A 27,073-nucleotide genomic window follows, 5' to 3' on the forward strand; every position below is an offset into this window, starting at 1 on the left:
TGAAGATTGATAAGGGAAAAATAGTATTTTAATAAATACGTCTGTAACGTAACAAATGCTTTCCGAATGCAATGTAAGTATGTTTGAGGTGTACGTAAATAGATTAAACAAGTGGTTAGGCATTTTGAACTTACAAATGTTTATTAAAAAGACTAGAATAGAAGTAGTCAATTTCTCTACAACCATGAAAGACTATCATTGTTGATGATGTTAGTTCATTGTGTGCGGTAAGGGCAGGGTGTGCTGCTTTGTTAAGACAGCTGCAGCTTTGCTAGGTCTTCCTTTGCTGCACCTGACCATATTACCGTGTAGTAATTGTGGTAACTTACAAGGATTAGCCACACGCATTTCAATGAGCGTATGAATAATACATCACCTATTCTGCCTTCCTCTTTTGATGATTTAGTTGATAACTTTAATAGCAAATTAAGGACAACCATTGATGCCATAGCTATAGTAAGGTTGAAAAAGGCCACATCGAAATTGAGAACCCCTTGTCTGAGTGAGGAAACAAATCAATTAAAGAGAAATTGCAGAAAGGCAGAGCGGAAGTGGAGAATGTCAAAGTTGCAGGTCCACTATGATATTCTGAGAGAAACTTGGCATATCTAACAAGGCAATTGGAAATGCCAGACAGGCTCAGTTTTCTAAATTGATCACTAATAATTAGAATAATTTGAGAGTGCACTTCTCGACCATTGATGGCTTGATAAATCTTAACCCCACAAACCTGTGAGCATTCCTCCACATCTAAATGTGATGAGTTTGCAGCATAGTTCAGAGATAAGATAACAGACATTAGGCTGGGTATCCAGACCTGATGATAAGTGCCCTAGCCTACCACGCAAATAAAGGCACAATGGAGTTATTATCCCTGGTTGACACAGACATACTCAGGAAAGTGATATCACAACTTAAGCCTTCTACCTGCCTTCTTGATCCTATCCCCACCACCTTCAAAACAGTTTTTAATTGCATATCTGAAGAAGTGCAAGCTATTGTTAATCACTCCCTGTTCACAGGAACTTTCCCCACTGCACTAAAAACTGCTATGATGAAACTCCTTCTGAAGAAAAGTAATCTAGATTCTTCAGCTCCAATCTCCAACCTACAAAATTCTGAAAAAAATTGGTTTTCAAACAGTTAAATTATTTAAGTACCAACTGTATTAAAAAAATAATCCTACCTGATTTTTGTGCCCACCACAGCACAGACAGCTTAGTTAAAGTGGTAAATGATCCTAGAGCCAACACAGATGCCAAACAGCTCTCTGTCCTTGTATTCTTGGATTTAGGTGCTGCATTCAACACAGTTAACCATGATGTTCTTCTGGACAGAATGGAGAGGTGGGTTGGCCTCTCTGGTCCAGTTTTAAATTGGTTTAGGACCTACTTAACAGGTTGAGAGTTTGCCACCCTGGGTGAACATAACTCAGAGAAAATAGATATCACATGTGGCTTTCCACAAGGTTCAATTTTGGATCCGGTACGGTTCACACACACACACACACACACACACACACACACACACACTTGAAGTCGGAAGTTTACATACACTTAGGTTGGAGTCATTAAAACTCATTTTTCAACCACTCCACAAATGTCGTTAACAAACTATAGTTTTGGCAAGTCGGTTAGGACATCTACTTTGTGCATGACACAAGTAATTTGTCCAACAATTGTTAACAGACAGATTATTTCACTTATAATTCACTGCATCACAATTCCAGTGGGTCAGACGTTTACATACACTAAGTTGACTGTGCCTTTAAACAGGTTGGAAAATTCCAGAAAATGATGTCATGGCTTTAGAAGCTTCTGATTGACTCAAATGATGTCAATTAGCCTATTGGAGCTGTACCAATGGCCTACCTTCAAACTCAGTGCCTCTTTGCTTGACATCATGAGAAAAATCGAAAGAAATCAGCCAAGACCTCAAGTCTGGTTCATCCTTGGGAGCAATTTCCAAACGCCTGAAGGTACCACGTTCATCTGTTCAAACAATAGTACACAAGTATAAACACCATGGGACCACGCAGCTGTTATACCGCTCAGGAAGGAGATGCGTTCTGTCTTCTAGAGATGAACGTACTTTGGTGCGAAAAGTGCAAATCAATCACAGAACAACAGCAAAGGACCTTTTGAAGATGCTGGAGGAAACAGGTACAAAAGTATCTATATCCACAGTAAAACAAGTCCTATATCGACATAACCTGAAAGGCTGCTCAGCAAGGAAGAAGCCACTGCTCCAAAACCGCCATAAAAAAGCCAGGCTACGGGTTTGCAACTGCACATGGGGACAAAGAACGTACATTTTGGAGAAATGTTCTCTGGTCTGACGAAACAAAAATAGAACTGTTTGGCCATAATGACCATTGTTATGTTTGGAGGAAAAAGGGGAAGGCTTGCAAGCCGAAGAACACCATCCTAACCGTGAAGCACGGGGTGGCAGCATCATGTTGTGGGGGTGCTTTGCTGCAGGAGGGACTGGTGCACTTCACAAAATAGATGGCATCATGAGGCAGGAAAATTATGCGGATATATTGAAGCAACATCTCAAGACATCAGTCAGGAAGTTAAAGCTTGGTCGCAAATGGGTCTTCCAAATGGACAAAGTGTGTGCGAGCAAGGAGGCCTACAAACCTGACTCAGTTACACCAGCTCTGTCAGGAGGAATGGGCCAAAATTCACCCAACTTATTGTGGGAAGCTTGTGGAAGGCTACCTGAAACGTTTGACCCAAGTCAAACAATTTAAAGGCAATTCTACCAAATACTAATTGAGTGCATGTAAACTTCTGACCCACTGGGAATGTGATGAAATAAATGAAAGCTGAAATAAATCAATCTGCTTTTATTCTGACATTTCACATTCTTAAAATAAAGTGGTGATCCTAACTGACCTAAGACAGGGAATTTTTACTAGGATTAAATGTCATTGGCTAAGCTGTATGTAAACTTCAACTGTATGTTCCCCTTGGCAGCGTTATCAGAAAGCATGGCATTGATTTTCACTGCTACCTAGACGATACACAACTTTACATTTGTGTCACCAGGGCCATTTCTATCTCAGGCTGATACAGAGAGACTCATCCATGATTTTATTACAAACAGGCTTGACTACTTTAATGCTCTTCTGTCTGGTCTAACCAAGAAAGCCATTGGTTAACTGCAAAACATACAGAATGCTATAGACATTACACTGGTTTCAAAGTCTCTGCACTGGCTGCCTGTGCATTTTAGAATACATTTTAAGATTATTCCATTGGTTTTTAAATCAACCCACAATTGTGCACCCCAATACATAATCAGTCATGCTTTTGAGTTATGTACCCAGTAGGTAGCTCAGGTCCTCTGGCACTGGCATTTTAGCTATCCCAAAGCCTAGGACCAAGAGGCATGGAAAGGTTGCCCTTGGTTACTATGCCCCCAGCCTCTGGAATAGCCTGCCAGAGAATCTGATGGGGGCTGAAACTGTGGACAGATTTAAAAGAGACACCTTTTTAGCTTTGCTTTTTCCTAGGGTACTTTTTTTTTTCTTTCCAGTTTGCCCGTTGTTCATATATATATATATATAAATAAATAACTTTAACCCTTTCCTGGGTAGCTTATATAAAACTGAAATCATTATAATAGGCTGTATTTCTCATAATAACAAATTCTATTTCTGATTTTATTGCAGATAATGTTCAGCAGATGCCTTATCTGGTTGAGTTCAGCTGCAGCAGGGTGCTCTATTCTTCGTGACACTAATGCATAGATGTCTTGCTGGACTGTTGGTCTCTTCTGACTAGGGTGTTTTCCTGTTAGCATGGGTGGGTAGTGAGGTAAGGGATGCTGTCCACCCTGGAAGGGGCCCAATGGTGCGGGGTGGTGTTGGCCTCTCTGGATGGGGCCCGATTGTGTAGGGTGGAGTGGTGCTGGTCTCTCTGGGTGGCTGATGGTCATGATCTTAGAGGATGTATGGCAGATTTCCTCTTATTTTGGTTTTTGTTTTGTCCCAGAGCAGTTTCTTTCAGTTTCCTAGCAAAGACGTTGACACCTGTTTTTTTTAAAAAGTGTACTAGGTCTTACATCATCTGGGGGTGAATATCACAGTGATTTTTCATTAGGTAAACATTGTCCAAGAGAGCTCAGCTTTGTTGCTCTGAATAATGTGGAAGGGCACACCTCCATGTGGCAACAGGGTGGACATAGTGATTTTTGGCTGCCACATGCTGCATTGCAGGAGCTACATGTCCTCTCATTGCCATCAAATCATTGTTAAATCATGTTAAATGCAAGAGTCATGGATTTACAAAGGCCTATAATACTATTTGGTCTGTAACGTGAAATCACATGTTTGATGGTTTGTTGTGTGCGATCGATTACATTAAGGTAGGATACGCTATGCATTTGTGATAATTTAATGATTATTTGAGTGCCTCAATTTTGGCCCACCTACATTTTTGCTGGCCCTGCCATCAATAGATTTCTGTCTACACCACTGGTTCACGGAGTGACCTTCAGATGCATGACCATAGGCACCAAGAGAGAGTGACGGGATACCACATTACACATCTGTCCAATTCCTGCGTTTTATGCTGCTCCAGTGAAAATGTCAGTTCTAGTTTTTCAAGCTTTGGACAAGTAGCCTAGATATATGCTAACCTACTTTGCTAAACCATATTTTATTGCCAAACATAATGTCCATACATAACTCGCGAATTGAACGATGTTTGATGGTTAACATGATATGGCCATGTTTATACATGGATAACGTAGTCTACAATTGACATCGCATGAAAAGTACGCGCGGTAGATTAGGTGAGTATTTAATCAGTGCCACTTGAGCCAGTTTCAGCCGAGGAGTCCGCAGGCCTTGGTCATTCCCTCTTAAATATCAGAGCTGTCAAACGTTTCCTAGCAACAAGGCAGCGGCTCGTTCAGCCGAGAGAGAAAAAAACCCACGGGGTATTTGGGATTAAACCCCGGTCTCACCAAAGTGTCCTGACCGCATAAACCTAGTCTCCGACTTGAACCCAAAACATATTTCCCGGTATAAAATATGCACTTCTCGCATTTAATAACCATCCAAACCATGTATGCAGTAATATTCTCCTGATGTTGCACACCCAACGAGCTACGCACCTCATATGACTGTTCTCTGGCCCTGTCCCCTCAGCGGTTCCGTTTTGTTGACAATCTGTTTTCTCCCATTTGATATCCGTTTCTGTTGCATTTGTGGTGAGCAGTTGAAACGAGTGCTGGTAAACAAGTTGGTCTGCGGTTTTACAGTCAGTTGTCTTGGACACTTGAGATGGTTACATTGTATTAGGTAAATTGTCACATTCAAACCCCGCCTCTTGATATGGTCACATGCATTCGGTCATGTGGTATACAGCGCCACCAAGTGATGGAATTGTTGTATGAGTACGTCAAGTACGTTATGGGGCTGAGCCGTTATATTTTATAGGCTAGTGATAGTCTATGGGCCCAACCGAGAAATGGGTGGCATGATCCCAGTTTGTGCTCTTGATTTGATTTGACCATTTAAAATACATGGAAATGTTAAACCAGGCAGATACATATACCTACATTGCCGGTGATTATATACACAAAAAAAGTAAATACTTCAAATCAAATTGTATTTGTCAAATGTGCCGAATACAACAGGTGTAGTAGACCTTACCGTGAAATGCATATTACAAGCCCTTAACCAACAATGCAGTTCAAGAAATAGAGTTGAGAAAATATTTACTAAATAAACTAAAGTATAAAAAAAATAACAAAATGACATAACAATAAGGAGGCTATGTACAGGGGGTACAGGTACCGAGTCAATGTGCGGGGAACAGGTTAGTTGAGTTGTTTCCATTGTGGTCCTCTAGCCTACTCCATTGTCATTGTGAAGCTAAACATTCCATAAAGAGTTGGCAAGAGAGCAGAAACAGACCTGCAACCAGGCTAAGAAATGGGGCCTATCGAAATTGGTAAGTCTTTAAGTCCAATACAATGTTCACTGCAGTGTGTTTGAATAGTAAGGCCTATGCTAATTTCCGGTTTATTTTGTCTCCAAAATAATGTCAACCCATTTACTTATTTAGCCTAGAACTATGTCTTTGGAGAATGAGCTGACCGCCCAGCCTAGAACTGGCCTCCTGGCCAAACTGAGAAATCAGGGGGAAGGGCCTTGGTTAAGGAGGTGACCAAGAACCTGATGGTCACTCTGACAGAGCTCCAAAGTTCCTCTGTGGAGATGGGAGAACCTTCCAGAAGGACAACCATCTCTGCAGCACTCCACCAATCAGGCCTTTATGGTAGAGTGGCCAGACGGAAGCCACCCTCAGTAAAAGGCACATGAAAGCCTGCTTGGAGTTTGCCAAAAGGCACCTAAAGGACTCTCAGACCACGAGAAACAAGATTCCCTGGTCTGATGAAACCAAGATTGAACTCTTTGGCCTAAATACCAAGCGTCACATCCAGAGAAAATCAGGCACCGCTCATCACCTGGCCAATACCATTCCTACGGTGAAGCATGGTGGTGGCAGCAGGGAGACTAGTCAGGATCGAGGGAAAGATGAACAGAGCAAAGTACAGAGAGATCATTGATTAAAACCTGTCCAGAGCACTCAGGACCTCAGACTGGGGCAAGGTTCAACTTCCAACATGACAACAACCCTAAGCACAAAACCAAGACAATGCAGGATTGGCTTTCGGACAAGTCTCTGAATGTCCTTGAGTGGCCCAGCCAGAGCCTGGACTTGAACCCGATCTATGGAGAGACCTGAAAATAGCTGTGCAGCGACGCTCCCCATCCAACCTGACAGAGCTTGAGAGAATCTACAGAGAAGAATGGGAGAAACTCCCCAAATACAGGTGTGCCAAGCTTGTAGCGTCATACCGAAGAAGACTCGAGGCTGTAATCACTGCCAAAGGTGCTTCAACAAAGTAAACTGATATCAGTTTTTTATTTTAATGCATTTGCAAAAAATGTCTAAAAACCTGTTTTTGGTTTGTCATTATGTGGTGTTGTGTGTAGATTGATGAGGAAAAAACAATTGAATCAATTTTAAAATAAGGCTGTAACTTAACAAAATGTGGAAAAAGTCAAGAGGTGTGAGTACTTTTAGAATGCACTGTAGCTAGGCTAGCTAGCTAGATTATTTATAGCTAAAAATAATAAGGATTCACTGCAGGGAAAAATATGAACTCCCTATGGACAGACCCCAGGCAATGTAAGTTAGTCTTTCAAGTAATTTAGCTAGCTAGTTCCTGAACATTAACCACTTATTCTTCATCTGGTGTGGAATTGTTTTACTGACTCCTACTCTGCATTGTCCACAGGGTAACTGTCAACTTGTGCGTCTGAAAATGGACACAGGAGGTTAAGGAATCTGCATTGTAAGTATAAATTTGATCTTCATAATTATTTGTCACGACCTGATTAGGTTAGGCTACCTGATTTGGTCGGGGTGCATTGTAGCTTTACCCTAACCCTAACCTAATTCACATAACCTGCCACTTTCCATTGCATTTGACATGCATTTAATTACATTTCTTGTACATACAGTTGAAGTCAGAAGTTTACATACACCTTAGCCAAATACATTTAAACTCAGTTTTTCACAATTCCTGACAGTTAATCCTAGTAAAAATTCCCTGTTTTAGGTCAGTTAGGATCACCACTTCATTTTAAGAATGTGAAATGTCAGAATAATAGTAGAGAGAAGGATTTACTTCAGCTTTAATTTCTTTCATCACATTCCCAGTGGGTCAGAAGTTTACATACACTCAATTAGTAGTTGGTAGCATTGCCTTGAAATTGTTTAACTTGGGTCAAACATTTCAGGTAACCTTCCACAAGCCTCCCACAATAAGTTGGGTGAATTTTGGCCCATTCCTCCTGACAGAGCTGGTGTAACTGAGTCAGGTTTGTAGGCCTTCTTGCTTGCACACACTTTTTCAGTTCTGCCAACAAAATTTCTATAGGATTGAGGTCAGGGCTTTGTGATGGCCACTCCAATACCTTGACTTTGTTGTCCTTAAGCCATTTTGCCACAACTTTGGAAGTATGCTTAGGGTCATTGTCCATTTGTAAGACCCCCATTTGCAACCAAGCTTTAAGTTCCTGACTGACGTCTTGAGATGTTGCTTCAATATATCCACATCATTTGTAATTCCTCATGATGCCATCTATTTTGTGAAGTGCACCAGTCCCTCCTGCAGCAAAGCACCCCCAAAATGCTGCCACCCCCGTGCTTCATGGTTGGGATGGTGTTCTTCGGCTTGCAAGCCTCCCCCTTTTTCCTCCAAACATAACCATGGTCATTATGGCCAAACAGTTCTATTTTTGTTTCATCAGACCAGAGGGCATTTCTCCAAAAAGTACGATCTTTGTCCCCATGTGCAGCTGCAAACCGTAGTCTGGCTTTTTTATGGCGGTTTTGGAGCAGTGGCTTCTTCCTTGCTGACCGGCCTTTCAGGTTATGTCAATATAGGACTCATTTTACTGTGGATATAGATACTTTTGCAACATGGTAGCAGCACAAAACATGGTACAAACATTATTGAGCACAGACAACAGCACAAAGGGCAAGAAGGTAGAGACAACAATACATCATGCGAAGCAGCCACAACTGTCTGTAAGAGTGTCCATGATTCAGTCTTTCATGTTAGCACATGTTGTATACAAAAATACAGTTAAACATCACACAATGTATAAACCTATTACAGTTGGAGCAGGCCAACCCTGCTGAAGATCTGCTGGGTGTGCAAGGTTCTGTTTCAGACCAGCAATAACACTCCTGATTCAATTCATCAAACCGAATGAGTTTATAATCAAGTGTGCTATTACTGGGCTGGAACAGAAGTCTGCTCCTTATTGTCCCTAGAATTTGTAAGCAAACCGTTGGAGGCAGAGCTTTCTCCTATAGAGCTACATTTTTATGGAATGGTCTGCCTATCTATGTGAGAGACTCGTTGTCCTGTTAGGGTGCATAGGTGAACAGCAAGGCACTGGCGTGACGAACCGCCCTTGCTTTCTCTGCCTGGCCGGTTCCCCTCTCTCCACTGGGATTCTCTGCCTCTGACCCTTTTACAGGGCATAGTCACTGGCTTACTAGTGCTCTTTCCATGCTGTCCCTAGGAGGGGTGCGTCACTTCAGTGGGTTGAGTCACTGACATGATCTTCCTGTCTTGTATTGCGCCCCCTCAGGCTCGTGCGGTGGAGTAGATCTTCGTGGGCTTTACTCTGCCTTGTCTCAGGTATTAAATTGGTGGTCTGTTGATATCACTCTAGTGGTATGGGGGCTGTGCTTGTACTCTTTTAATCTCTACCCAGCACAGCGAGAAGATGACTGGCCACCCCTCAGAGCCTGGTTCCTCTCTAGGTTTCTTCCTAGGTTCCTGTCTTTCTAGGGAGTTTTTCCGAGCCACCGTGTTTCTACATCTGCATTGCTTGCTGTTTGGGGTTTTAGGCTGGGTTTCTGTATAGCACTTTGTGACATCTACTGATGTGAACAAGAATTTGTTCTTAACTGACTTGCCTAGTTAAATAAAGGTTAAATAAAAAAATAAAATTGGCTTTATAAATACATTTGACTGATTGATTGATTGATTGCTCACCCAGTAGATCAGGCATCAGTAGAGCAAGGTTGGCCACTGCTGGTATGGAGTTTTTGTTGTTCACCTAAAATGATGCTTTAGTAATACTAGCCTACTTATTTACTACACATCTTTACATACACTTCCGTTCAAAAGTTTAGGGTCACTTAGAAATGTCTGTCACGGATCCCTCCGGAACTGTGTCATTACATACACCTGGTCCCCATTCCCACTGATTGTATTTGTATAAATGTGCCCCTTGTTTCACCATTGGGTTGTCGATTATTGTTCCAATGTCCGTTGGTTGTGTGAGTACCAGTGCTGTGTTGTTTTGGCTTTCGTGCCATGTGTATTGCACAGATGATTACGGGTCTCGTGCCGTGTGGCATCATTGTACGCTTGTGTAATTATTCAAGGTAGTCCTCGCTCTTTTGTTTGGGTCTCAACTCTGTGTTTTGTATACGTGTTTGTTTTGTCTTCATCCCCGTGCCTTTATATGGCACGCTGTAATTTGGGTCAATAAAAAACCCTATTACGCATTCCTGCGCCTGTCTCCCGATCTTTCATACCAACGTGACAGAATAATCAACCAATAATCGACCAGGGAGACAGCGGGGATGGCCCGTCCGACGACGCTGCGACTGGTCCGTCCGGCGCCGCCGCAACTTCAGCAGCTGCAACTGGCCCGTCCGATGCCGCCACAACTGGTCCGTCCGATGCCATTGCGACTGGTCCGTCCTTCACCACCGCAACTTCAGCAGCTGCAACTGGTTCGTCCGACGATGCAACTTCAGCAGTGGTAACTGGCCCGTCCGATGCCGCCACAACTGGTCTGTTCGACGGCAGTGGCAACTGGCCCGTCCGACGACGACGCAACTTCGGCAGCTGCATCGGGTCCTGATCGACCCGCATTGCGTTCCTGTGATCGTCCTCGGGGCCGGTGTCGTTGCGCTGCTAGTGCAGCACATCAGGTGGGAGATACTATCACGGATCCCTCCGGAACTGTGTCATTACGCACACCTGGCCCCCATTCCCACTGATTGTATTTGGATAAATGTGCCCTTTGTTGCACCATTGGGCTGTCGATTATTGTTCCAATGTTCGTTGGTTGTGTGAGTACCTGTGCTGTGTTGTTTTGGCTTTCGTGCCACCTGTATTGCACAGATGATTACGGGTCTCGTGCCGTGTGGCATCATTGTGCACTTTAATATCTACATAGGCATACAGAGGCCCATTATCAGCAACCATCACTCCTGTGTTCCAATGGCACGTTGTGTTAGCTAATCCAAGTTTATCATTTTAAAAGGCTAATTGATCATTAGAAAAACCTTTTGCAATTATGTTAGCACAGCTGAAAACTGTTGTCCTGATTAAAGAAGCAAACAAACTGGCCTTCTTTAGACTAGTTGAGTATCTGGAGCATCAGCATTTGTGGGTTCGATTACAGGCTCAAAATGGCCAGAAACAAAGAACTTTCTTCTGAAACTCGTCAGTCTATTCTTGTTCAGTCTATGAAGGCTATTCCATGCGAAAAATTGCCAAGAAACTGAAGATCTCGTGCAACGCTGTGTACTACTCCCTTCACAGAACACCATAAACTGTCTCTAACCAGAAAAGAAAGAGGAGTGGGAGGCCCCGGTGCACAATTGAGCAAGAGGACAAGTACATTAGAGTGCCTAGTTTGAGAAACAGACACCGCACAAGTCCTCAACTGGCAGCTTCACTAAATAGTACCCGCAAAACACCAGTCTCAACAGTGAAGAGGCGACTCCGGGATGCTGGCATTCTAGGCAGAGTTGCAAAGAAAAAAATATATCTCAGACATAAATAATAAATAGAATAAAAATAAAAGATTAAGATGGACAAAAGAACACAGACACTGGACAGAGGAAGATTGGAAAAAAGTGTTATGGACAGACGAATCTAAGTTTTAGGTGTTCGGATCACAAAGAAGAGCAATTTGTGAGACGCTGAAAAAATTAAAAGATGCTGGAGGAGTGCTTGACGCCATCTGTCAAGCATGGTGGAGGCAATGTGATGGTCTGGGGGTGCTTTGTTGGTGGTAAATTGGGAGATTTGTACAGGGTAAAAGGGATCTTGAAGAAGGAATGCTGTAACCCAATTTTGCAACGCCATGCCATACCCTGTGGATGGCGCTTAATTGGAGCCAATGTCCTCCTACAACAGGACAATGACCCAAAGCACAGCTCCAAACTATGCAAGAAGTATTTAGGGAAGAAGCAGTCATCTGGTATTCTGTTTATAATGGAGTGGCCAGCACAGTCACCGGATCTCAACCCTGTTGAGCTGTTGTGGGAGCAGCTTGACCGTATGGTACGTAAGAAGTGCCCATAAAGCCAATCCAACTTGTGGGAGGTGCTTCAAGAAGCATGGGATGAAATCTCTTCAGATTACCTCAACAAATTGACAACTAGAATGCCAAAGGTCTGCAATGCTGTAATTGCTGCAAATGGAGGATTCTTTGACAAAAGCAAAGTTTGAAGGACACTATTATTTCAATAAAAAAATAATTATTTATAACCTTGTCAACGTCTTGACTATATTTCCTATTCATTTTGCAACTCATTTCATGTATGTTTTCATGGAAAACAAGGGCATTTCTAAGTGACCCCAGACTTTTAAACGGTAGTGTACAAGTTAGCTTATTTGTACATTTTGTAGTGATGAAATGTTGATTCTTAGAAATGAAGTGTTTAAACTTGATTTAATTGTTAAACTATTATTAAAAATGAACTAGTGTCAATGTTGATTAATCAGATATCACAATCCTGCAATAAATACAGGTTCTGTTCTGTCTCTAATGTTCTGTGTTTCTGTGTTGTATTCTCAAATGAACATTTATTTTTTGTCTAGTTTTATTTCATTGTCACTCTGTCTCAGTATATTTACATTTACATTTACGTCATTTAGCAGACGCTCTTATCCAGAGCAACTTACAAATTGGTGCATTCACCTTATGATATCCAGTGGAACAACCACTTTACTATATCTTTTTTGGGGGGGAGGGTTAGAAGGATTATTTAATCCTATCCCAGGTATTCCTTAAAGAGGTGGGGTTTCAGGTGTCTCCAGAAGGTGGTGATTGACTCCGCTGTCCTGGCGTCGTGAGGGAGCTTGTTCCACCATTGGGGTGCCAGAGCAGCGAACAGCTATCTGAATCCCTTTAGCAGCTTATCATATGGCATGCATCACCAATGCACCCATAAGCCTACAGTACCATGGCATTACTGGCCTGATGGAGATCTGTCATCTGAAGCAGAGAATAGCTGAACTTACTCACTGACTCACTGTTTATATGTTAAGCTACAGTACCAGTCAAAAGTTTGGACACAGCTACTTAGTCAAGGGTTTTTCTTTATTTTTACTATTTTTTAGATTGTAGAATAATAGTGAAGACATCAAAACTATGAACTAACACATATAGAATCATGTAACCAAAAATATTTTCAACATATCAAAATATATTTAATATTTTAGATTCTTCAAAGTAGCCACCCTTTGTCTTGATGACAGTTTTGCACACTCTTGGCATTGTCTCAACCAGCTTCATGAGGTAGTCACCTGGAGTGCATTTCAAAAGATGGCACCGATATAGATGGCAGTGTCGCTTCAAGTCCTTAGGAAACTGTACAGTATCTAGTTTTTTTAATGTATTATTTCTTACATTGTTAGCCCAAAAAACCTTAAGTGTTATTACATACAGCCGGGAAGAACTATTGGATATCATAGAGACGTCAACTTACCAGCACAACCAGCACTACGACCAGGAATACTTTCCCAAAGCGGATCCTTTGTCTGCACCTCCCAGGGCATTTGAATGGATTCCAGAGGCCGACCCAAAACAACGCCGTTGGAGGAGAGGGTGCCGGAGCGGTCTTCTAGTGAGGCTTCGGATGCGCACACACAACCCACTGCTTCCGAGTATATTACTCGCTAATGTCCAGTCCCTAGTTAACAAAGTCGACCAAATTAGGGCAAGAGTTGCTTTCCAAAGAGATATCCAGGATTGTAAAGTACTCTGTTTCATGGAGACATGGCTAGCTGGGGCCATGATGTCGGAGTCCATACAGCCAATGGGATTTTCAGAGCATCGCGCCAAAAGGAGCAAACATCTCTCTGGTAAGAATAAGGGCGGGGGTGTATGTCTCATGATTAACGACTCATGGTGTAATTGTAACAACATTCAAGAACTCAAGTCCTTTTGTTCACCTGACCTAGAATTCCTCACAATCAAATGCCGACCACATTATTTCCCAAAAGATCTCACATTGGTTATCGTCACAGGCGTGTATATCCCCCCGCAAGCGTATACCAAGACGGCCATTAAGGAACATCACTGGACTTTTTGCAAACTGGAAACCATATATCCTGAGGCTGCATTTATTGTAGCTGGGGATTTTAACAAAGCTAATCTGAGAACAGGCTACCTAAATTCTATCAGCATATCGATTGCAGTACATGAGCCAGTAACACACTCAACCACTGCTACTCTAACTGCTACTCGACCACTGCATACAAGTCCCTCCCCCGCCCTCCTTTTGGCAAATCTGACCATGACTCCAACTTGTTGCTCCCCTCCTATAAGCAGAAACTAAAACAGGAAGCACCCGTACTTAGGTCTATCCAACGCTGGTCTGACCACACTTCAAGATTGCTTCGTAGCCTCAGACAATAACATTGACGTATACGCTGACTTGGTGAGCGAGTTTATAAGGAAGTGTATAGGAGATGTTGTACCCACGGTGACTACTAAAACTTTCCCCAACCAGAAACCGTGGATTAATGGCAGCATTTGCGCAAAACTGAAAGCACGACCCACCGCATTTAATCATGGCAAGGCAACTGGAAACATGACCGAATACAAACAGTGTAGTTATTCCCTCCGTAAGGCAATCAAACAAGCAAAGCGTCAGTATAGAGACTAAGTGGAGTCACAATTCAACGGTTCAAACACAAGACGTACGTGGCAGGGTCTACAGACAATCACGGATTACAAAAAGAAAACCATCCTGTCGTGGACATTGACGTCTTGCTCCCAGACAAATTAAACAACTTCTTTGTGCGCTTTGAGGACAATACAGTGCCACCGACACGGCCTCGGGCTCTCCTTCTCACCAATAAGCTTGAGACCCTAAGGATAGCTGTGCTTCAGACGCAATCGTTAGGCAAGGGTAATTTCAGTGTAGGAAAGGATGAAACAGCGTCTGTACCACCAGTAAGTACAGATAGTAGTATAAATCCCCTCGCACAGTCCCCGCAGCCGGACAACTTTCTCATGGCTTCTAGAGTGAAATGCATTAGGAATCGTCAACCGGTGTCGATCATTCAGCCGACAGAAACTTTCAACCGGTTCTCCCCATTAAGCAACGAGTCGGAGTCAGAGGCCAAGCCTTCTCTGGTCTTTACTCCTCTCATTACGGGGTCTGAGACGCCAAAGCCTCTCACCATTAGCTCTGACAAATTGAAAACCCTAGTCATTGGTGACTCCATTACCCGTAGTATTAGACTTAAAACTAATCATCCATCATCCAGATCATACACTGTTTACCAGGGGGCAGGGCTACCGACATTAAGGCTAATCTGAAGATGGTGCTGGCTAAAGCTAAAACTGGCAAGTGTAGAGAATATAGAGATATTGTTATCCACGTTGGCACCAACGATGTTAGGATGAAACAGTCAGAGGTCACCAAGCGCAACATAGCTTCAGCGTATAAATCAGCTAGAAAGATGTGTCGACATCACATAATTGTCTCTGGCCCCCTCCCAGTTAGGGGGAGTGATGAGCTCTACAGCAGAGTCTCACAACTCAACCGCTGGTTGAAAACTGTTTTCTGCCCCTCCCAAAAGATACAATTTGTAGATAATTGGCCCTCTTTCTGGGACTCACCCACAAACAGGACCAAGCCTGGCCTGTTGAGGAGTGACGGACTCCATCCTAGCTGGAGGGGTGCTCTCATCTTATCTACGAACATAGACAGGGCTCTAACTCCCCTAGCTCCACAATGAGATAGGGTGCAGGCCAGGCAGCAGGCTGTTAGCCAGCCTGCCAGCTTAGTGGCGTCTGCCACTAGCACAGTCAGTGTAGTCAGCTCAGCTATCCCCATTGAGACCGTGTCTGTGCTTCGACCTAGGTTGGCCAAAACTAAACATGTTGTTGTGTTCGCCTTAGCAATCTCACTGGAATAAAGACCTCCTCCATTCCTGCCATTATTGAAAGAGATTGTGATACCTCACATCTCAAATTAGGGCTACTTAATGTTAGATCCCTCACTTCCAAGGCAGTTATAGTCAATGAACTAATCACTGATCAAAATCTTGATGTGATTGGCCTGACTGAAACATGGCTTAAGCCTGATGAATTTACTGTGTTAAATGAGGCCTCACCTCCTGGTTACACTAGTGACCATATCCCCCACGCATCTCGCAAAGGCGGAGGTGTTGCTAACATTTACGATAGCAAATTTACCAAAAAAGAGGACGTTTTCGTCTTTTGAGCTTCTAGTCATGAAATCTATGCAGCCTACTCAATCACTTTTTACAGCTACTGTTTACAGGCCTCCTGGGCCATATACAGCGTTCCTCACTGAATTCCCTGAATTCCTATTGGACCCTGTAGTCATGGCAGATAATATTCACATTTTTGGTGACTTTAATATTCACATGGAAAAGTCCACAGACCCACTCCAAAAGGCTTTCGGAACCATCATTGACTCAGTGGGTTTTGTCAAACATGTCTCCGGACCTACTCAATGCCACAGTCATACTCTGGACCTAGTTTTGTCCCGTGGAATAAATGTTGTGGATCTTAATGTTTTTCCTCATAATCCTGGACTATCGGACAACCATTTTATTACGTTTGAAATCGCAATAAATAATCTGCTCAAAAATTGTGCTATAAATTCTCAGACAACCCAAAGATTCCTAGATTCCCTTCCAGACTCCCTCCGCCTACCCAAGGACGTCAGAGTACAAAAATCAGTTAACCATCTAACTGAGGAACTCAATTTAACCTTTCAATACCCTAGACACAGTCGCACCCCTAAAAACCAAAAACATTTGTCATAAGAAACTAATTCCCTGGTATACAGAAAATACCCGAGCTCTAAAGCAAGCTTCCAGAAAATTGGAACGGAAATAGCACAACACCAAACTGGAAGTCTTCCGACTAGCATGGAAAGACAGTACCGTGCAGTATCGAAGAGCCCTCACTGCTGCTCGATCATCCTATTTTTCCAACTTAATTGAGGAAAATAAGAACAATCCAAAATGTATTTTTGATACTGTCGCAAAGCTACCTAACACGCAGCATTCCCCAAGAGAGGATGGCTTTCACTTCAGCAGTGATAAATTCATGAACTTCTTTGAGGAAAAGATCATGATCATTAGAAAGCAAATTACGGACTCCTCTTTAAATCTGCGTATTCCTCCAAAGCTCAGTTGTCCTGAGTGCACAACTCTGCAAGGACCTAGGATCAAGGGAGACACTCAAGTGTTTTAGTACTATATCTCTTGACACAATGATGAAAATAATCATGGCCTCTAAACCTTAAAACTGCATACTGGACCCTATTCCAACTAAACTACTGAAGAGCTGCTTCCTGTGCTTGGCCCTTCTATGTTGAACATAATAAACGGCTCTCTATCTACCGGATGTGTACCAAACTCACTAAAAATGTCAGTAATAAAGCCTCTCTTGAAAAAGCCAAACCTTGACCCAACAAATATACAAAACTATCGGCCTATATCGAATCACCCATTCCTCTCAAAAACTTTAGAAAAAGCTGTTGCGCAGCAACTCACTGCCTTCCTGAAGACAAACAATGTATACGAAACGCTTCAGTCTGGTTTTAGACCCCATCATAGCACTGAGACTGCACTTGTGAAGGTGGTAAGTTACCTTTTAATGGCGTCAGACCGAGGCTCTGCATCTGTCCTCATGCTCCTAGACTTTAGTGCTGCTTTAGATACCATCGATCACCACATTCTTTTGGAGAGATTGGAAACCCAAATTGGTCTACACGGACAAGTTCTGGCCTGGTTTAGATCTTATCTGTCGGAAAGATATCAGTTTGTCTCTGTGGATGGTTTGTTCTCTGACAAATCAACTGTAAATTTCGGTGTTCCTCAAGTTTCCATTTTAGGACCACTATTGTTTTCACTATATATTTTACTTCTTGGTGATGTAATTTGTAAACATAGTGTTAACTTTCACTGCTATGTGGATGACACACAGCTGTACATTTTGATGAAACATGGTGAAGCCCAAAAATTGCCCTCGCTGGAAGCCTGTGTTTCAGACATAAGGAAGTGGATGGCTGCAAATGTTCTACTTTTAAACTCGGACAAAACAGAGATGCTTGTTCTAGGTCCCAAGAAACAAAGAGATCTTCTGTTGAATCTGAAAATTAATCTTGATGGTTGTACAGTCGTCTCAAATAAAACTGTGAAGGACCACGGCGTTACTCTGGACCCCGATCTCTCTTTTGACGAACATATCAAGACTGTTTCAAGGACAGCTTTTTTCCATCTACGTAACATTGCAATAATCAGAAACTTTCTGTCCAAAAATGATGCAGAAAAATCAATCCATGCTTTTGTCACTTCTAGGTTAGACTACTGCAATGCTCTACTTTCTGGCTACCCGGATAAAGCACTAAAACCCAAAAATTGGATCATATTACTCCAGTGCTAGCCTCTCTACACTGGCTTCCTATTAAGGCAAGGCCTGATTTCCCTAGAATTTCTAAGCAAACAGCTGGAGGCAGGGCTTTCTCCTATAGAGCTCCATTTTTATGGAATGGTCTGCCTACCCATGTGAGAGACGCAGACTTGGTCTCAACTTTTAAGTCTTTATTGAAGACTCATCTCTTCAGTAGGTCCTATGATTGAGTGTAGTCTGGCCCAGGAGTGTGAAGGTGAACGGAAAGGCACTGGAGCAACGAACCACCCTTGCTGTCTATGCCTGGCCGGTTCCCCTCTCTCCACAGGGATTCTCTGCCTCTAACCCTATTACAGGGGCTGAGTCACTGGCTTACTGGTGCTCTTCCATGCCGTCCCTACGAGGGGTGCTTCACTTGAGTGGGTTGAGTCACTGACGTGATCTTCCTGTCTGGGTTGGCGCCCCCCCTTGGGTTGTGCCGTGGTGGAAATCTTTGTGGGCTGTACTCGGCCTTGTCTCAGGATGGTAAGTTGGTGGTTGAAGATATCCCCCTAGTGGTGTGGGGGCTGTGCTTTGGCAAAGCGGGTGGGGTTATATCCTTCCTGTTTGGCCCTGTCCGGGGGTATCGTCGGACGGGGCCAGTGTCTCCCGACCCCTCCGGTCTCAGCCTCCAGTATTTTTGCTGCAGTAGTTTATGTGTCGGGCTGCTAGGGTCAGTCTGTTATATCTGGAGTATTTCTCCTGTCTTATCCGGTGTCCTGTGTGAATTTAAGTATGCTCTCTCTAATTACTTATTTCTCTCAGAGGACCTGAGCCCTAAGACCATGCCTCAGGACTACCTGGCCTGATGACTCCTTGCTGTCCCCAGTCCACCTGGCCATGCTGCTGCTCCAGTTTCAACTGTTCTGCCTGCGGCTATGGAACCTGACCTGTTCACCGGACGTGCTACCTGTCCCAGACCTGCTGTTTTCAACTCTCTAGAGACAGCAGGAGCGGTAGAGATACTCTGAAGGATCGGCTATGAAAAGCCAAATGACATTTACTCCTGAGGTGCTGACCTGTTGCACCCTCGACAACCACTGTGATTATTATTATTTGACCCTGCTGGTCATCTATGAACATTTGAACATCTTGGCCATGTTCTGTTATAATCTCCACCCGGCACAGCCAGAAGAGGACTCGCCACCCCTCATAGCCTGGTTCCTCTCTAGGTTTCTTCCTAGGTTCTAGCCTTTCTAGGGAGTTTTTCCTAGCCACCGTGCTTCTACACCTGCATCGCTTGCTGTTTGGGGTTTTAGGCTGGGTTTCTGTACAGCACTTTGAGATATCAGCTGATGTAAGAAGGGCTTTATAAATCAATTTGATTTGATTTAAAACAACATGGCTGCTATTAACCAATAAACATTCACATGGGCGTGGTCTGACACATAAATACATATAAATACGTCAAGGATATTCATATTGTAACACATGTTGAAAACACTGTCAAGACTCAACATATGCAAAAAACATTCATATTGACCCCACGGTGGCACTACAATGGGCACATGTTTATATCTCTTGATCTGTTTGACTCAGAGTGCTGACATTTGGCACACATGCTCAGGGATATGAGTCTAGCTAACCCACACAATATCTCAGACACCACTGGCCCGATTTTGATGTAACTTGGGTGAATGACGTGTCTTGCCATAGAGATCCGGCATTTCGAAAATTACACTGATAGGCCCAAGGCACTATAGTAATCAACTGCAATTCCAAACTCTGAACAAGCATATATCCTGTCCCGTTTAAGCTTGAATTGTTGTCAGTAATTGGCCCAATAATTGGCCCAATGTTGTCGTGGGGGACAACATGTTTACTGTTGCCTTGTTTTATAAGATTTAGATTTAGTCTATTCCATTTGAAGTAGAAAATCGAAAATTAACTTTATTAGGCTACACAACACAAAATGTTTAATCATTTTGAAAGTGCAGGACATAGGTTGACTTTTATGTTAAACCCCCTAGAGTTAATGTTCACGTCCCTGTGAATATCCCCGTGGAAATCTAATTAGCATAATACATTCCCATCAAAATCCGTCTGCTGGAGATATCTGTTTTTTTGTTGCATGGCCTGCGTCTCAATACACCGCACCGCCAATGGCAGCCTTCCGCATCTGTGGTGGAAGGTGGCTGTGCTACAGCAGTGTTTGTCAGACCATAAGACATGCCGATAATCGGTCTTCTCACAAAAAGGTCTGTAGTCTCCGAATGGTTTGGCTTACAAACTAATATGAATATGGAAAGATGAGACTCTCACAAACACAAGGGTTCAATTTTGCTTTATGACCCCCACAAGCATACAGACGATAGGCCAACTTCTGTCTTTACCATCAGAATGGTGGATGCCCTCAATGGCAATGTCCATGTAAAAACAGGTTATATCCATGATGAGTCCTCTATGTATATCTATGAACGATGCACAATTCACACCATTTCCAAAGACAGTACAGCATGAAGATAGGCAGAAACTGCTTCTCTACTAGAAATCCCTGATCACGCTTGTAGGCGATGTTGTGGCGACATTGGCTATCTAAACTCAGACGCAGAAAGACGTCATCGGGTCTAACGGTCGTCTCGCGACGAACTGCGCATGTACAATCAATCAATACATTAAATGTATTTTTAAAGCCCTTTTACATCAGCAGTTGTCACAAAGTGCTTATATGGAAACCCAGCCTAAAACTCCAAAGAGCAAGCAATGCAGATGTAGAAGCACGATGGCTAGGAAAAACTCCTTAAAAGGGCAGGAACCTAGAGAGAAACCTAGAGCGGAACCAGGGTCTGACGGCTGGCCAGTCCTCTTCTGGCTGTGCTAGGTGGAGATTATAAAGCCTTGTTCACACTGCAGGCCTTAATGATCAAATCCGTTTCGTTTTTCAAATCCGTTTTGGAATACTGACTGTCCAAACATCTTATCCCAGTTACTAATTAGCATGCACCATTAAGAAAATGACTGTAAAAACTGTTAAATCCCCGTGGATTGATGAGGAATTGAAAAATGTTATGTTTGAGAGAGATGAGGCAAAAGGAATGGCAAATAAGTCTGGCTGCACAATCGATTGGCAAACGTACTGCAAATTGAGAAATCGTGTGACTAAACTGAATAAAAAGAAGAATAAACTACACTACTGTATGAAACAAAGATAAATGACATAAAGAATGATAGTCAAAAGCTTTGGAGCACCTTAAATTGTCCCACCCTGATCAGTTTCACCTATCCTCGTTATTGTCTCCACCCCCTCCAGGTGTCGCTTGTTTTCCCCAGTGTATTTATCCCTATGTTTCCTGTCTCTCTGTGCCAGTTCGTCTTGTATGTTACAAGTCAACCAGTGGTTTTCCCGTACTCCTGCCTTTGCTATTCTCTTTTTTCTAGTCCTCCTGGTTTTAACCCTTGCCTGTTCTGGACTCTGTACCCACCTGCCTGACCATTCTGCCTACCTTGACCACGAGCCTTTCTGTTCCTCTGTACCTCCTGGACTCTGATCTGGTTTTGACCTTTTGCCTGTCCACAACTATTCTCTTGCCTACTCCTTTTGGATTATTAAAATGTTTAAGACTCCAACCATCTGCCTCCTGTGTCTGCATCTGGGTCTCGCCTTGTGTCATGATATAAATACAATTTTGGGAAAAAAGGCAAACTCAGCTCCATCATTCATTGAATTAGATGTCTCCTTTATCACAAAACCGACTAATATTGCCAACTAATATTGCCAACTACAAAATTAGCAAACTTAGGCATGACATGCCAACAACAAATGCTGACACTACACAACCAAGTATATCTGAACCAAATTATGAAAGACAAGAATTGTAATTTTGAATTCTGTAAAGTGGGTGTGGAAGAGGTGAACAATTATTGTCTTTCAACAATGACAAGCCACCGGGGTCTGACAACTTGGATGGAAAATTACTGAGGATAATAGCGGACGATATTGCCACATCTTCAATTTAAGCCTACTAGAAAGTGTGTGCCCTCAAGCCTGGAGGGAAGCAAAAGTAATTTCGCTACCTAAGAATAGTAAAGCCCCCTTTACTGGCTCAAATAGCCAACCAATCATTCGTGTTACCAACCCTTAGTAAACTTCTGGAAAAATTGTGTTTGACCAGATACAATGCTATTTTACAGTAAAGAAATTGACAACAGACTTTCAACACGCTTAAAGGGAAAGACATTCAACAAGCACAGCACTTACACAAATGACTGACGATTGGCTGAGAGAAATTGATCATTAAAAAAATTGTGGGGGCTGTTTTGTTAGACTTCAGTGTGGCTTTTGACATTATCGATCATAGTCTGCTGCTGGAAAAACGTATGTGTTATGGCTTTAGACTCCGTGCTATATTGTGGATAAAAAATGACCTGTCTAATAGAAGCCTCTCCAACATAATCTAGTTAGAATCAGGAATTACCCAGGGCAGCTGTCTAGGCCCCTTACTTTTTTCAGTCTTTACTAACGACATGCCACTGGCTTTGAGTAAAGTAAAAATGACATAACATTATACACGTCAGCTACTACAGTGACTGAAATAACAAATAGCTGCAGTTTGTTTAATAATGGGTGGCAAGGAATAAGTTAGTCCTAAATATAAAAAAAACGAATGGCATTGTATTTGGGACAAATCATTCATTAAACCTCAACTAAATCTTATAATAAATAATGTGAAAATTGAGCAAGTTGAGGTGAATAAACTCCTTGGAGTAACACTGGATTGTAAACTGTCATGATAAAACCATACTGACACAACAATAGCTAAGATGGGGAGAAGTCTGTCCATAATAAAGTGCTGCTCTGCCTTCTTAACAACACTATCAACAAGGCAGGTCCTACAGGCTCTAGTTTTGTCGCACCTTGACTAATGTTCAGTCGTGTGGTCAGGTGCCACAAAGAGGAACTTAGGAAAATTGCAATTGGCTTAGAACAGGGCAATACGGCTGGCCCTTAGATGTACACAGAGATATTAATAATATGCATGCCAATCTCTTCTGGCTCAAATTGGAGGAGCGATTGACTTCATCACACTTGTATTTGTGAAAGGAATTGACATGTTGAAAGCACCGAGCTGTCTGTTTAAACAGCTAGCACACAGCTCAGACACCCATGCATACCCCACAAGACATGCCACCAGAGGTCTCTTCACAGTCCCAAAGTCCAGACTATGGGAGGCGCACAATAATACATAGAGCCATGACTACATGTAACTCTATTCCACATCAGGTAACTGATGCAAGCAGTAGAATCTGATAAAAAAACGGATAAAAAAACACCTTAAGGAACAGCGGGGACTGTGAAGCAACACAAACATAGGCATAGGCACATGCATACACACACATGATAACATACACATTATAAATACGTGTGCACATGGATTTTGTGTTATAGATATGTGGTAGTGGAGTAGCGGCCTGAGGGCACACGTATAGTGTGTTGTGAAATCTGTTATGAATGTCTTGTAATGTTTTTAAAATTGTATAACTGCCTTCATTTTGCCGGAACCCAGGAAGAGTAGTTGCTGCTTTGGTAGCAGCTAATGGGGATCCATAAGAAAAAAAAAATACAAATACAAAATTGGATTTGTGTGTGTTCAAACAGCAGTAATTTGCTGACATGGCTATGCTAGTTGTCATAATAACGACAGGTGTGAGCAGTGGTGTAGGCTGATTGGTGGTGGTGCTCGTGCTTCCTATCGCTCAGAAGTTGTGTAGCAAGCTAAGGTGACAACAATACCTGCCACGGCTAGCCACAGCAGTCAGCTAGCTAGCTAGGTAGCTTTCTGCCACATTCACTAATTTGTTTGTAAACAATTAACAAGCTTGTTAGCTACCATGTGTTCTTGTCAAAACTGTCAACAGAGTAGCTAGAGAGAGAGAGAGAGAGAGAGAGAGAGAGAGAGAGAGAGAGAGAGAGAGAGAGAGACTACCTGAGATCACACAGGAGCAGAGGCATAATGCCATAATGCCCCCTCAGACTTGTCCTGTTTAAATAAATATACACATATATACATTGCCAGGACACACCTACTCATTCAATTTTTTTTTTTTTTTTAACTATTTTCCACAATGTAGAATAATAGTGAAGAACTCAAAACTATGAAATAACACATATGGAATCACGTAGTAGCCAAAAAAGTGTTAACAAAAATCTAAATATATTTGAGATTTTTGAAAGTATGCACCCTTTGCCTTGATGACAGCTTTGCACACTCTTGGCATTCTCTCAACCAACTTCTTGAGGTTGAGAGAATGCATTTCATTGGAATGCATTTCAATGAGTTTGAGCCAATCAGTTGTGTTGTGACAAGGTAGGGGTGGTATACAGAAGATAGCCCTATTTGGTAAAATACCAAGTCCATATTATGGCAAGAACAGCTCAAATAAGCGAAGAGAAACGACAGTCCATCATTTACTTTAAGATATGAATGTCAGTCAATCCGGAAAATTTCAAGAACTTGAAAGTTTCTTCAAGTTCAGTCGCAAAAACCATCAAGCGCGATGATGAAAATGGCTCTCGTTAGGATGACCACAGGAAAAGGAAGACCCCGAGTTACCTCTGGTGCAGTTCATTAGAGTTACCAGCCTCAGAAATTGCAGCCCAAATAAATGTGTCACGGAGTTCAAGAAACAGACACATCTCAACATCAACTGTTCAGAGGAGACTGGGGGAATTAGGCCTTCATGGGCGAATTGCTGCAAAGAAGCCACTACTAAAGGACACCAAGAAGAGACTTGCTTGGGCAAAGAAACACGAAGAATGGACATTAAACAGGTGGAAATCTGTCCTTTGGTCTGATGAGTCCAAGAGTCCACATGATTTGAATTGCACACACCTGTCTATATAAGGTCCCTCAGTTGACAGTGCATGTCAGAGCAAAACCCAAACAATGAGGTTGAAGGAATTGTCCATAGAGCGCCGAGACAGAATTGTATCGAGGCACAGATCTGGGGAAGGGTACCAAAACATTTCTGCAGCATTGAAGGTCCCCAAGAACACAGCGGCCAAACTGAGCAATCAGGGTAGAATGGTCTTGGTCAGGGAGGTGACCAAGAACCCGATGGTCACTCTGACAGAGCTCTCGAGTTCCTCTGTGGAGATGGGAGAAACTTCCAGAAGGACAACCATCTCTGCAGCCCTCCACCAATCAGGCCTTTATGGTACAGTGACCAGACGGAAGCCACTCCTCAGTAAAAGGCACATGCCAGCCCACTTGGAGTATGTCAAAAGGCACCTAAAGACTATCAGACAATGAGAAACAAGATTCTCTGGTCTGATGAAACCAAGATTGAACTCTTTGGCCTAAATGCCAAGCGTCACGTCTGGAGGAAACCTGGCATCATCCCTACAGTGAAGCATGGTGGTGACAGCATGAAGTTGGCTTTCGCTAACCCAGATAGGTTCCCAAATAAGCATGCCCCATTCAAAAATGTTGAACTAGGAAAAAGACATAGCCCTTGGTTCACCCCAGACTTGACTGCCCTTGACCAGCACAAAAACATCCTGTGGCGTTCTGCCTTAGCATCAAATAGCCCCCACGATATGCAACTTTTCAGGGAAGTCAGGAACCAATATACTCAGTCAGTTAGGAAAGCAAAGGCTAGCTTTTTCAAACAGAAATTTGCTTCCTGTAGCATTAATTCCAAAAAGTTTTGGGACACTGTAAAGTCCATGGACAATAAGAGCACCTCCGCCCAGCTGCCCACTGCACTGAGGATAGGAAACACTGTCACCACCGATAAACCTACGATAATCGATCATTTCAGCATTTTTTCACGGCCGGCCATGCTTTCCACTTGGCTACCCCTACCCTGGCCAACATCTCAGCACCCGCTACAGCAACTCCCCCCCCCCCCCCCCAAATCTGGATCCCTACAGAATCCCTCTAGCAGTCTGTATGGGGGTGTCACAGGGTTCAATTCTCGGACCGACTCTTTTCTCTGTATATATCAATGATGTCGCTCTTGCTGCAGGTGATTCTCTGATCCACCTCTACGCAGACAACACCATTCTGTATACATGTGTCCCTTCTTTGGACACTGTGTTAACAAACCTCCAAATGAGCTTCAACACCATACAACACTCCTTCCGTGGCCTCCAACTGCTTTTAAATGCTTGATACTGCCATCCCACATTGTTTATGAAAATGTATAACACTCCAAAATATACCGTAACCCTAAAGATCTTTATTTATTAAATGCATTTAAGTGCATGCTCTTCAACCGATTGCTGCCCACACCCTCCCGCCCTACTAGCATCACTACTCTGGACTGTTCTGACCTAGAATATGTGGACAACTACAAATACCTAGGTGTCTGGTTAGACTGTAAACTATCCTTCCAGACTCACATTAAGCATCTCCAATCCAAAATTAAATCTAGAACCGGCTTCCTATTTTGCTGCAAAACCTCCTCACTCATGCCGCCAAACATACCCTCATAAAACTGACTATCCTACCGATCCTTGACTTCTTTGATGTCATTTACAAAATAGCCCCCAACACTCTACTCAGCAAACTGGATGTAGTCTATCACAGTACCATTCGTTTTGTCACCAAAGCCCCATATACTACCCACCACTGCGACCTGTATGCTCTCGTTGGCTGGCCCTCACTACATGTCCGTCACCAAACCCCATCTATGTCTTTGCTAGGTAAAGCCCCGCCTTATCTCAGCTCACTGGTCACCACAGCAACACCCACCAGTAGCACTCACTCCAGAAGGTATATTGCACTGGTCATCCCCAAAGCCAAAAATTCCTTTGGCCTCCTTTCCTTC

General features: G+C 42.9%; 1 protein-coding gene across 1 annotated transcript in view; it reads right to left on the reverse strand.

Moving 5' to 3' along the window:
* LOC106584066 (kelch-like protein 32) overlaps positions 1-5,366 on the reverse strand; it is a 35,499-nt gene extending 30,133 nt beyond the window's left edge. Inside the window, exon 1 of the mRNA XM_014168905.3 lies at positions 5,128-5,366. The gene's annotated coding sequence lies outside the window, so the exon portion shown is untranslated. The remainder of the gene's footprint in view (positions 1-5,127) is intronic.
* Positions 5,367-27,073: the final 21,707 nt, after the last annotated feature.

Source organism: Salmo salar, chromosome 02 (assembly GCF_965601325.2).
Source record: "Salmo salar chromosome 02, fSalSal1, whole genome shotgun sequence".
Classification (NCBI taxonomy): domain Eukaryota; kingdom Metazoa; phylum Chordata; class Actinopteri; order Salmoniformes; family Salmonidae; genus Salmo; species Salmo salar.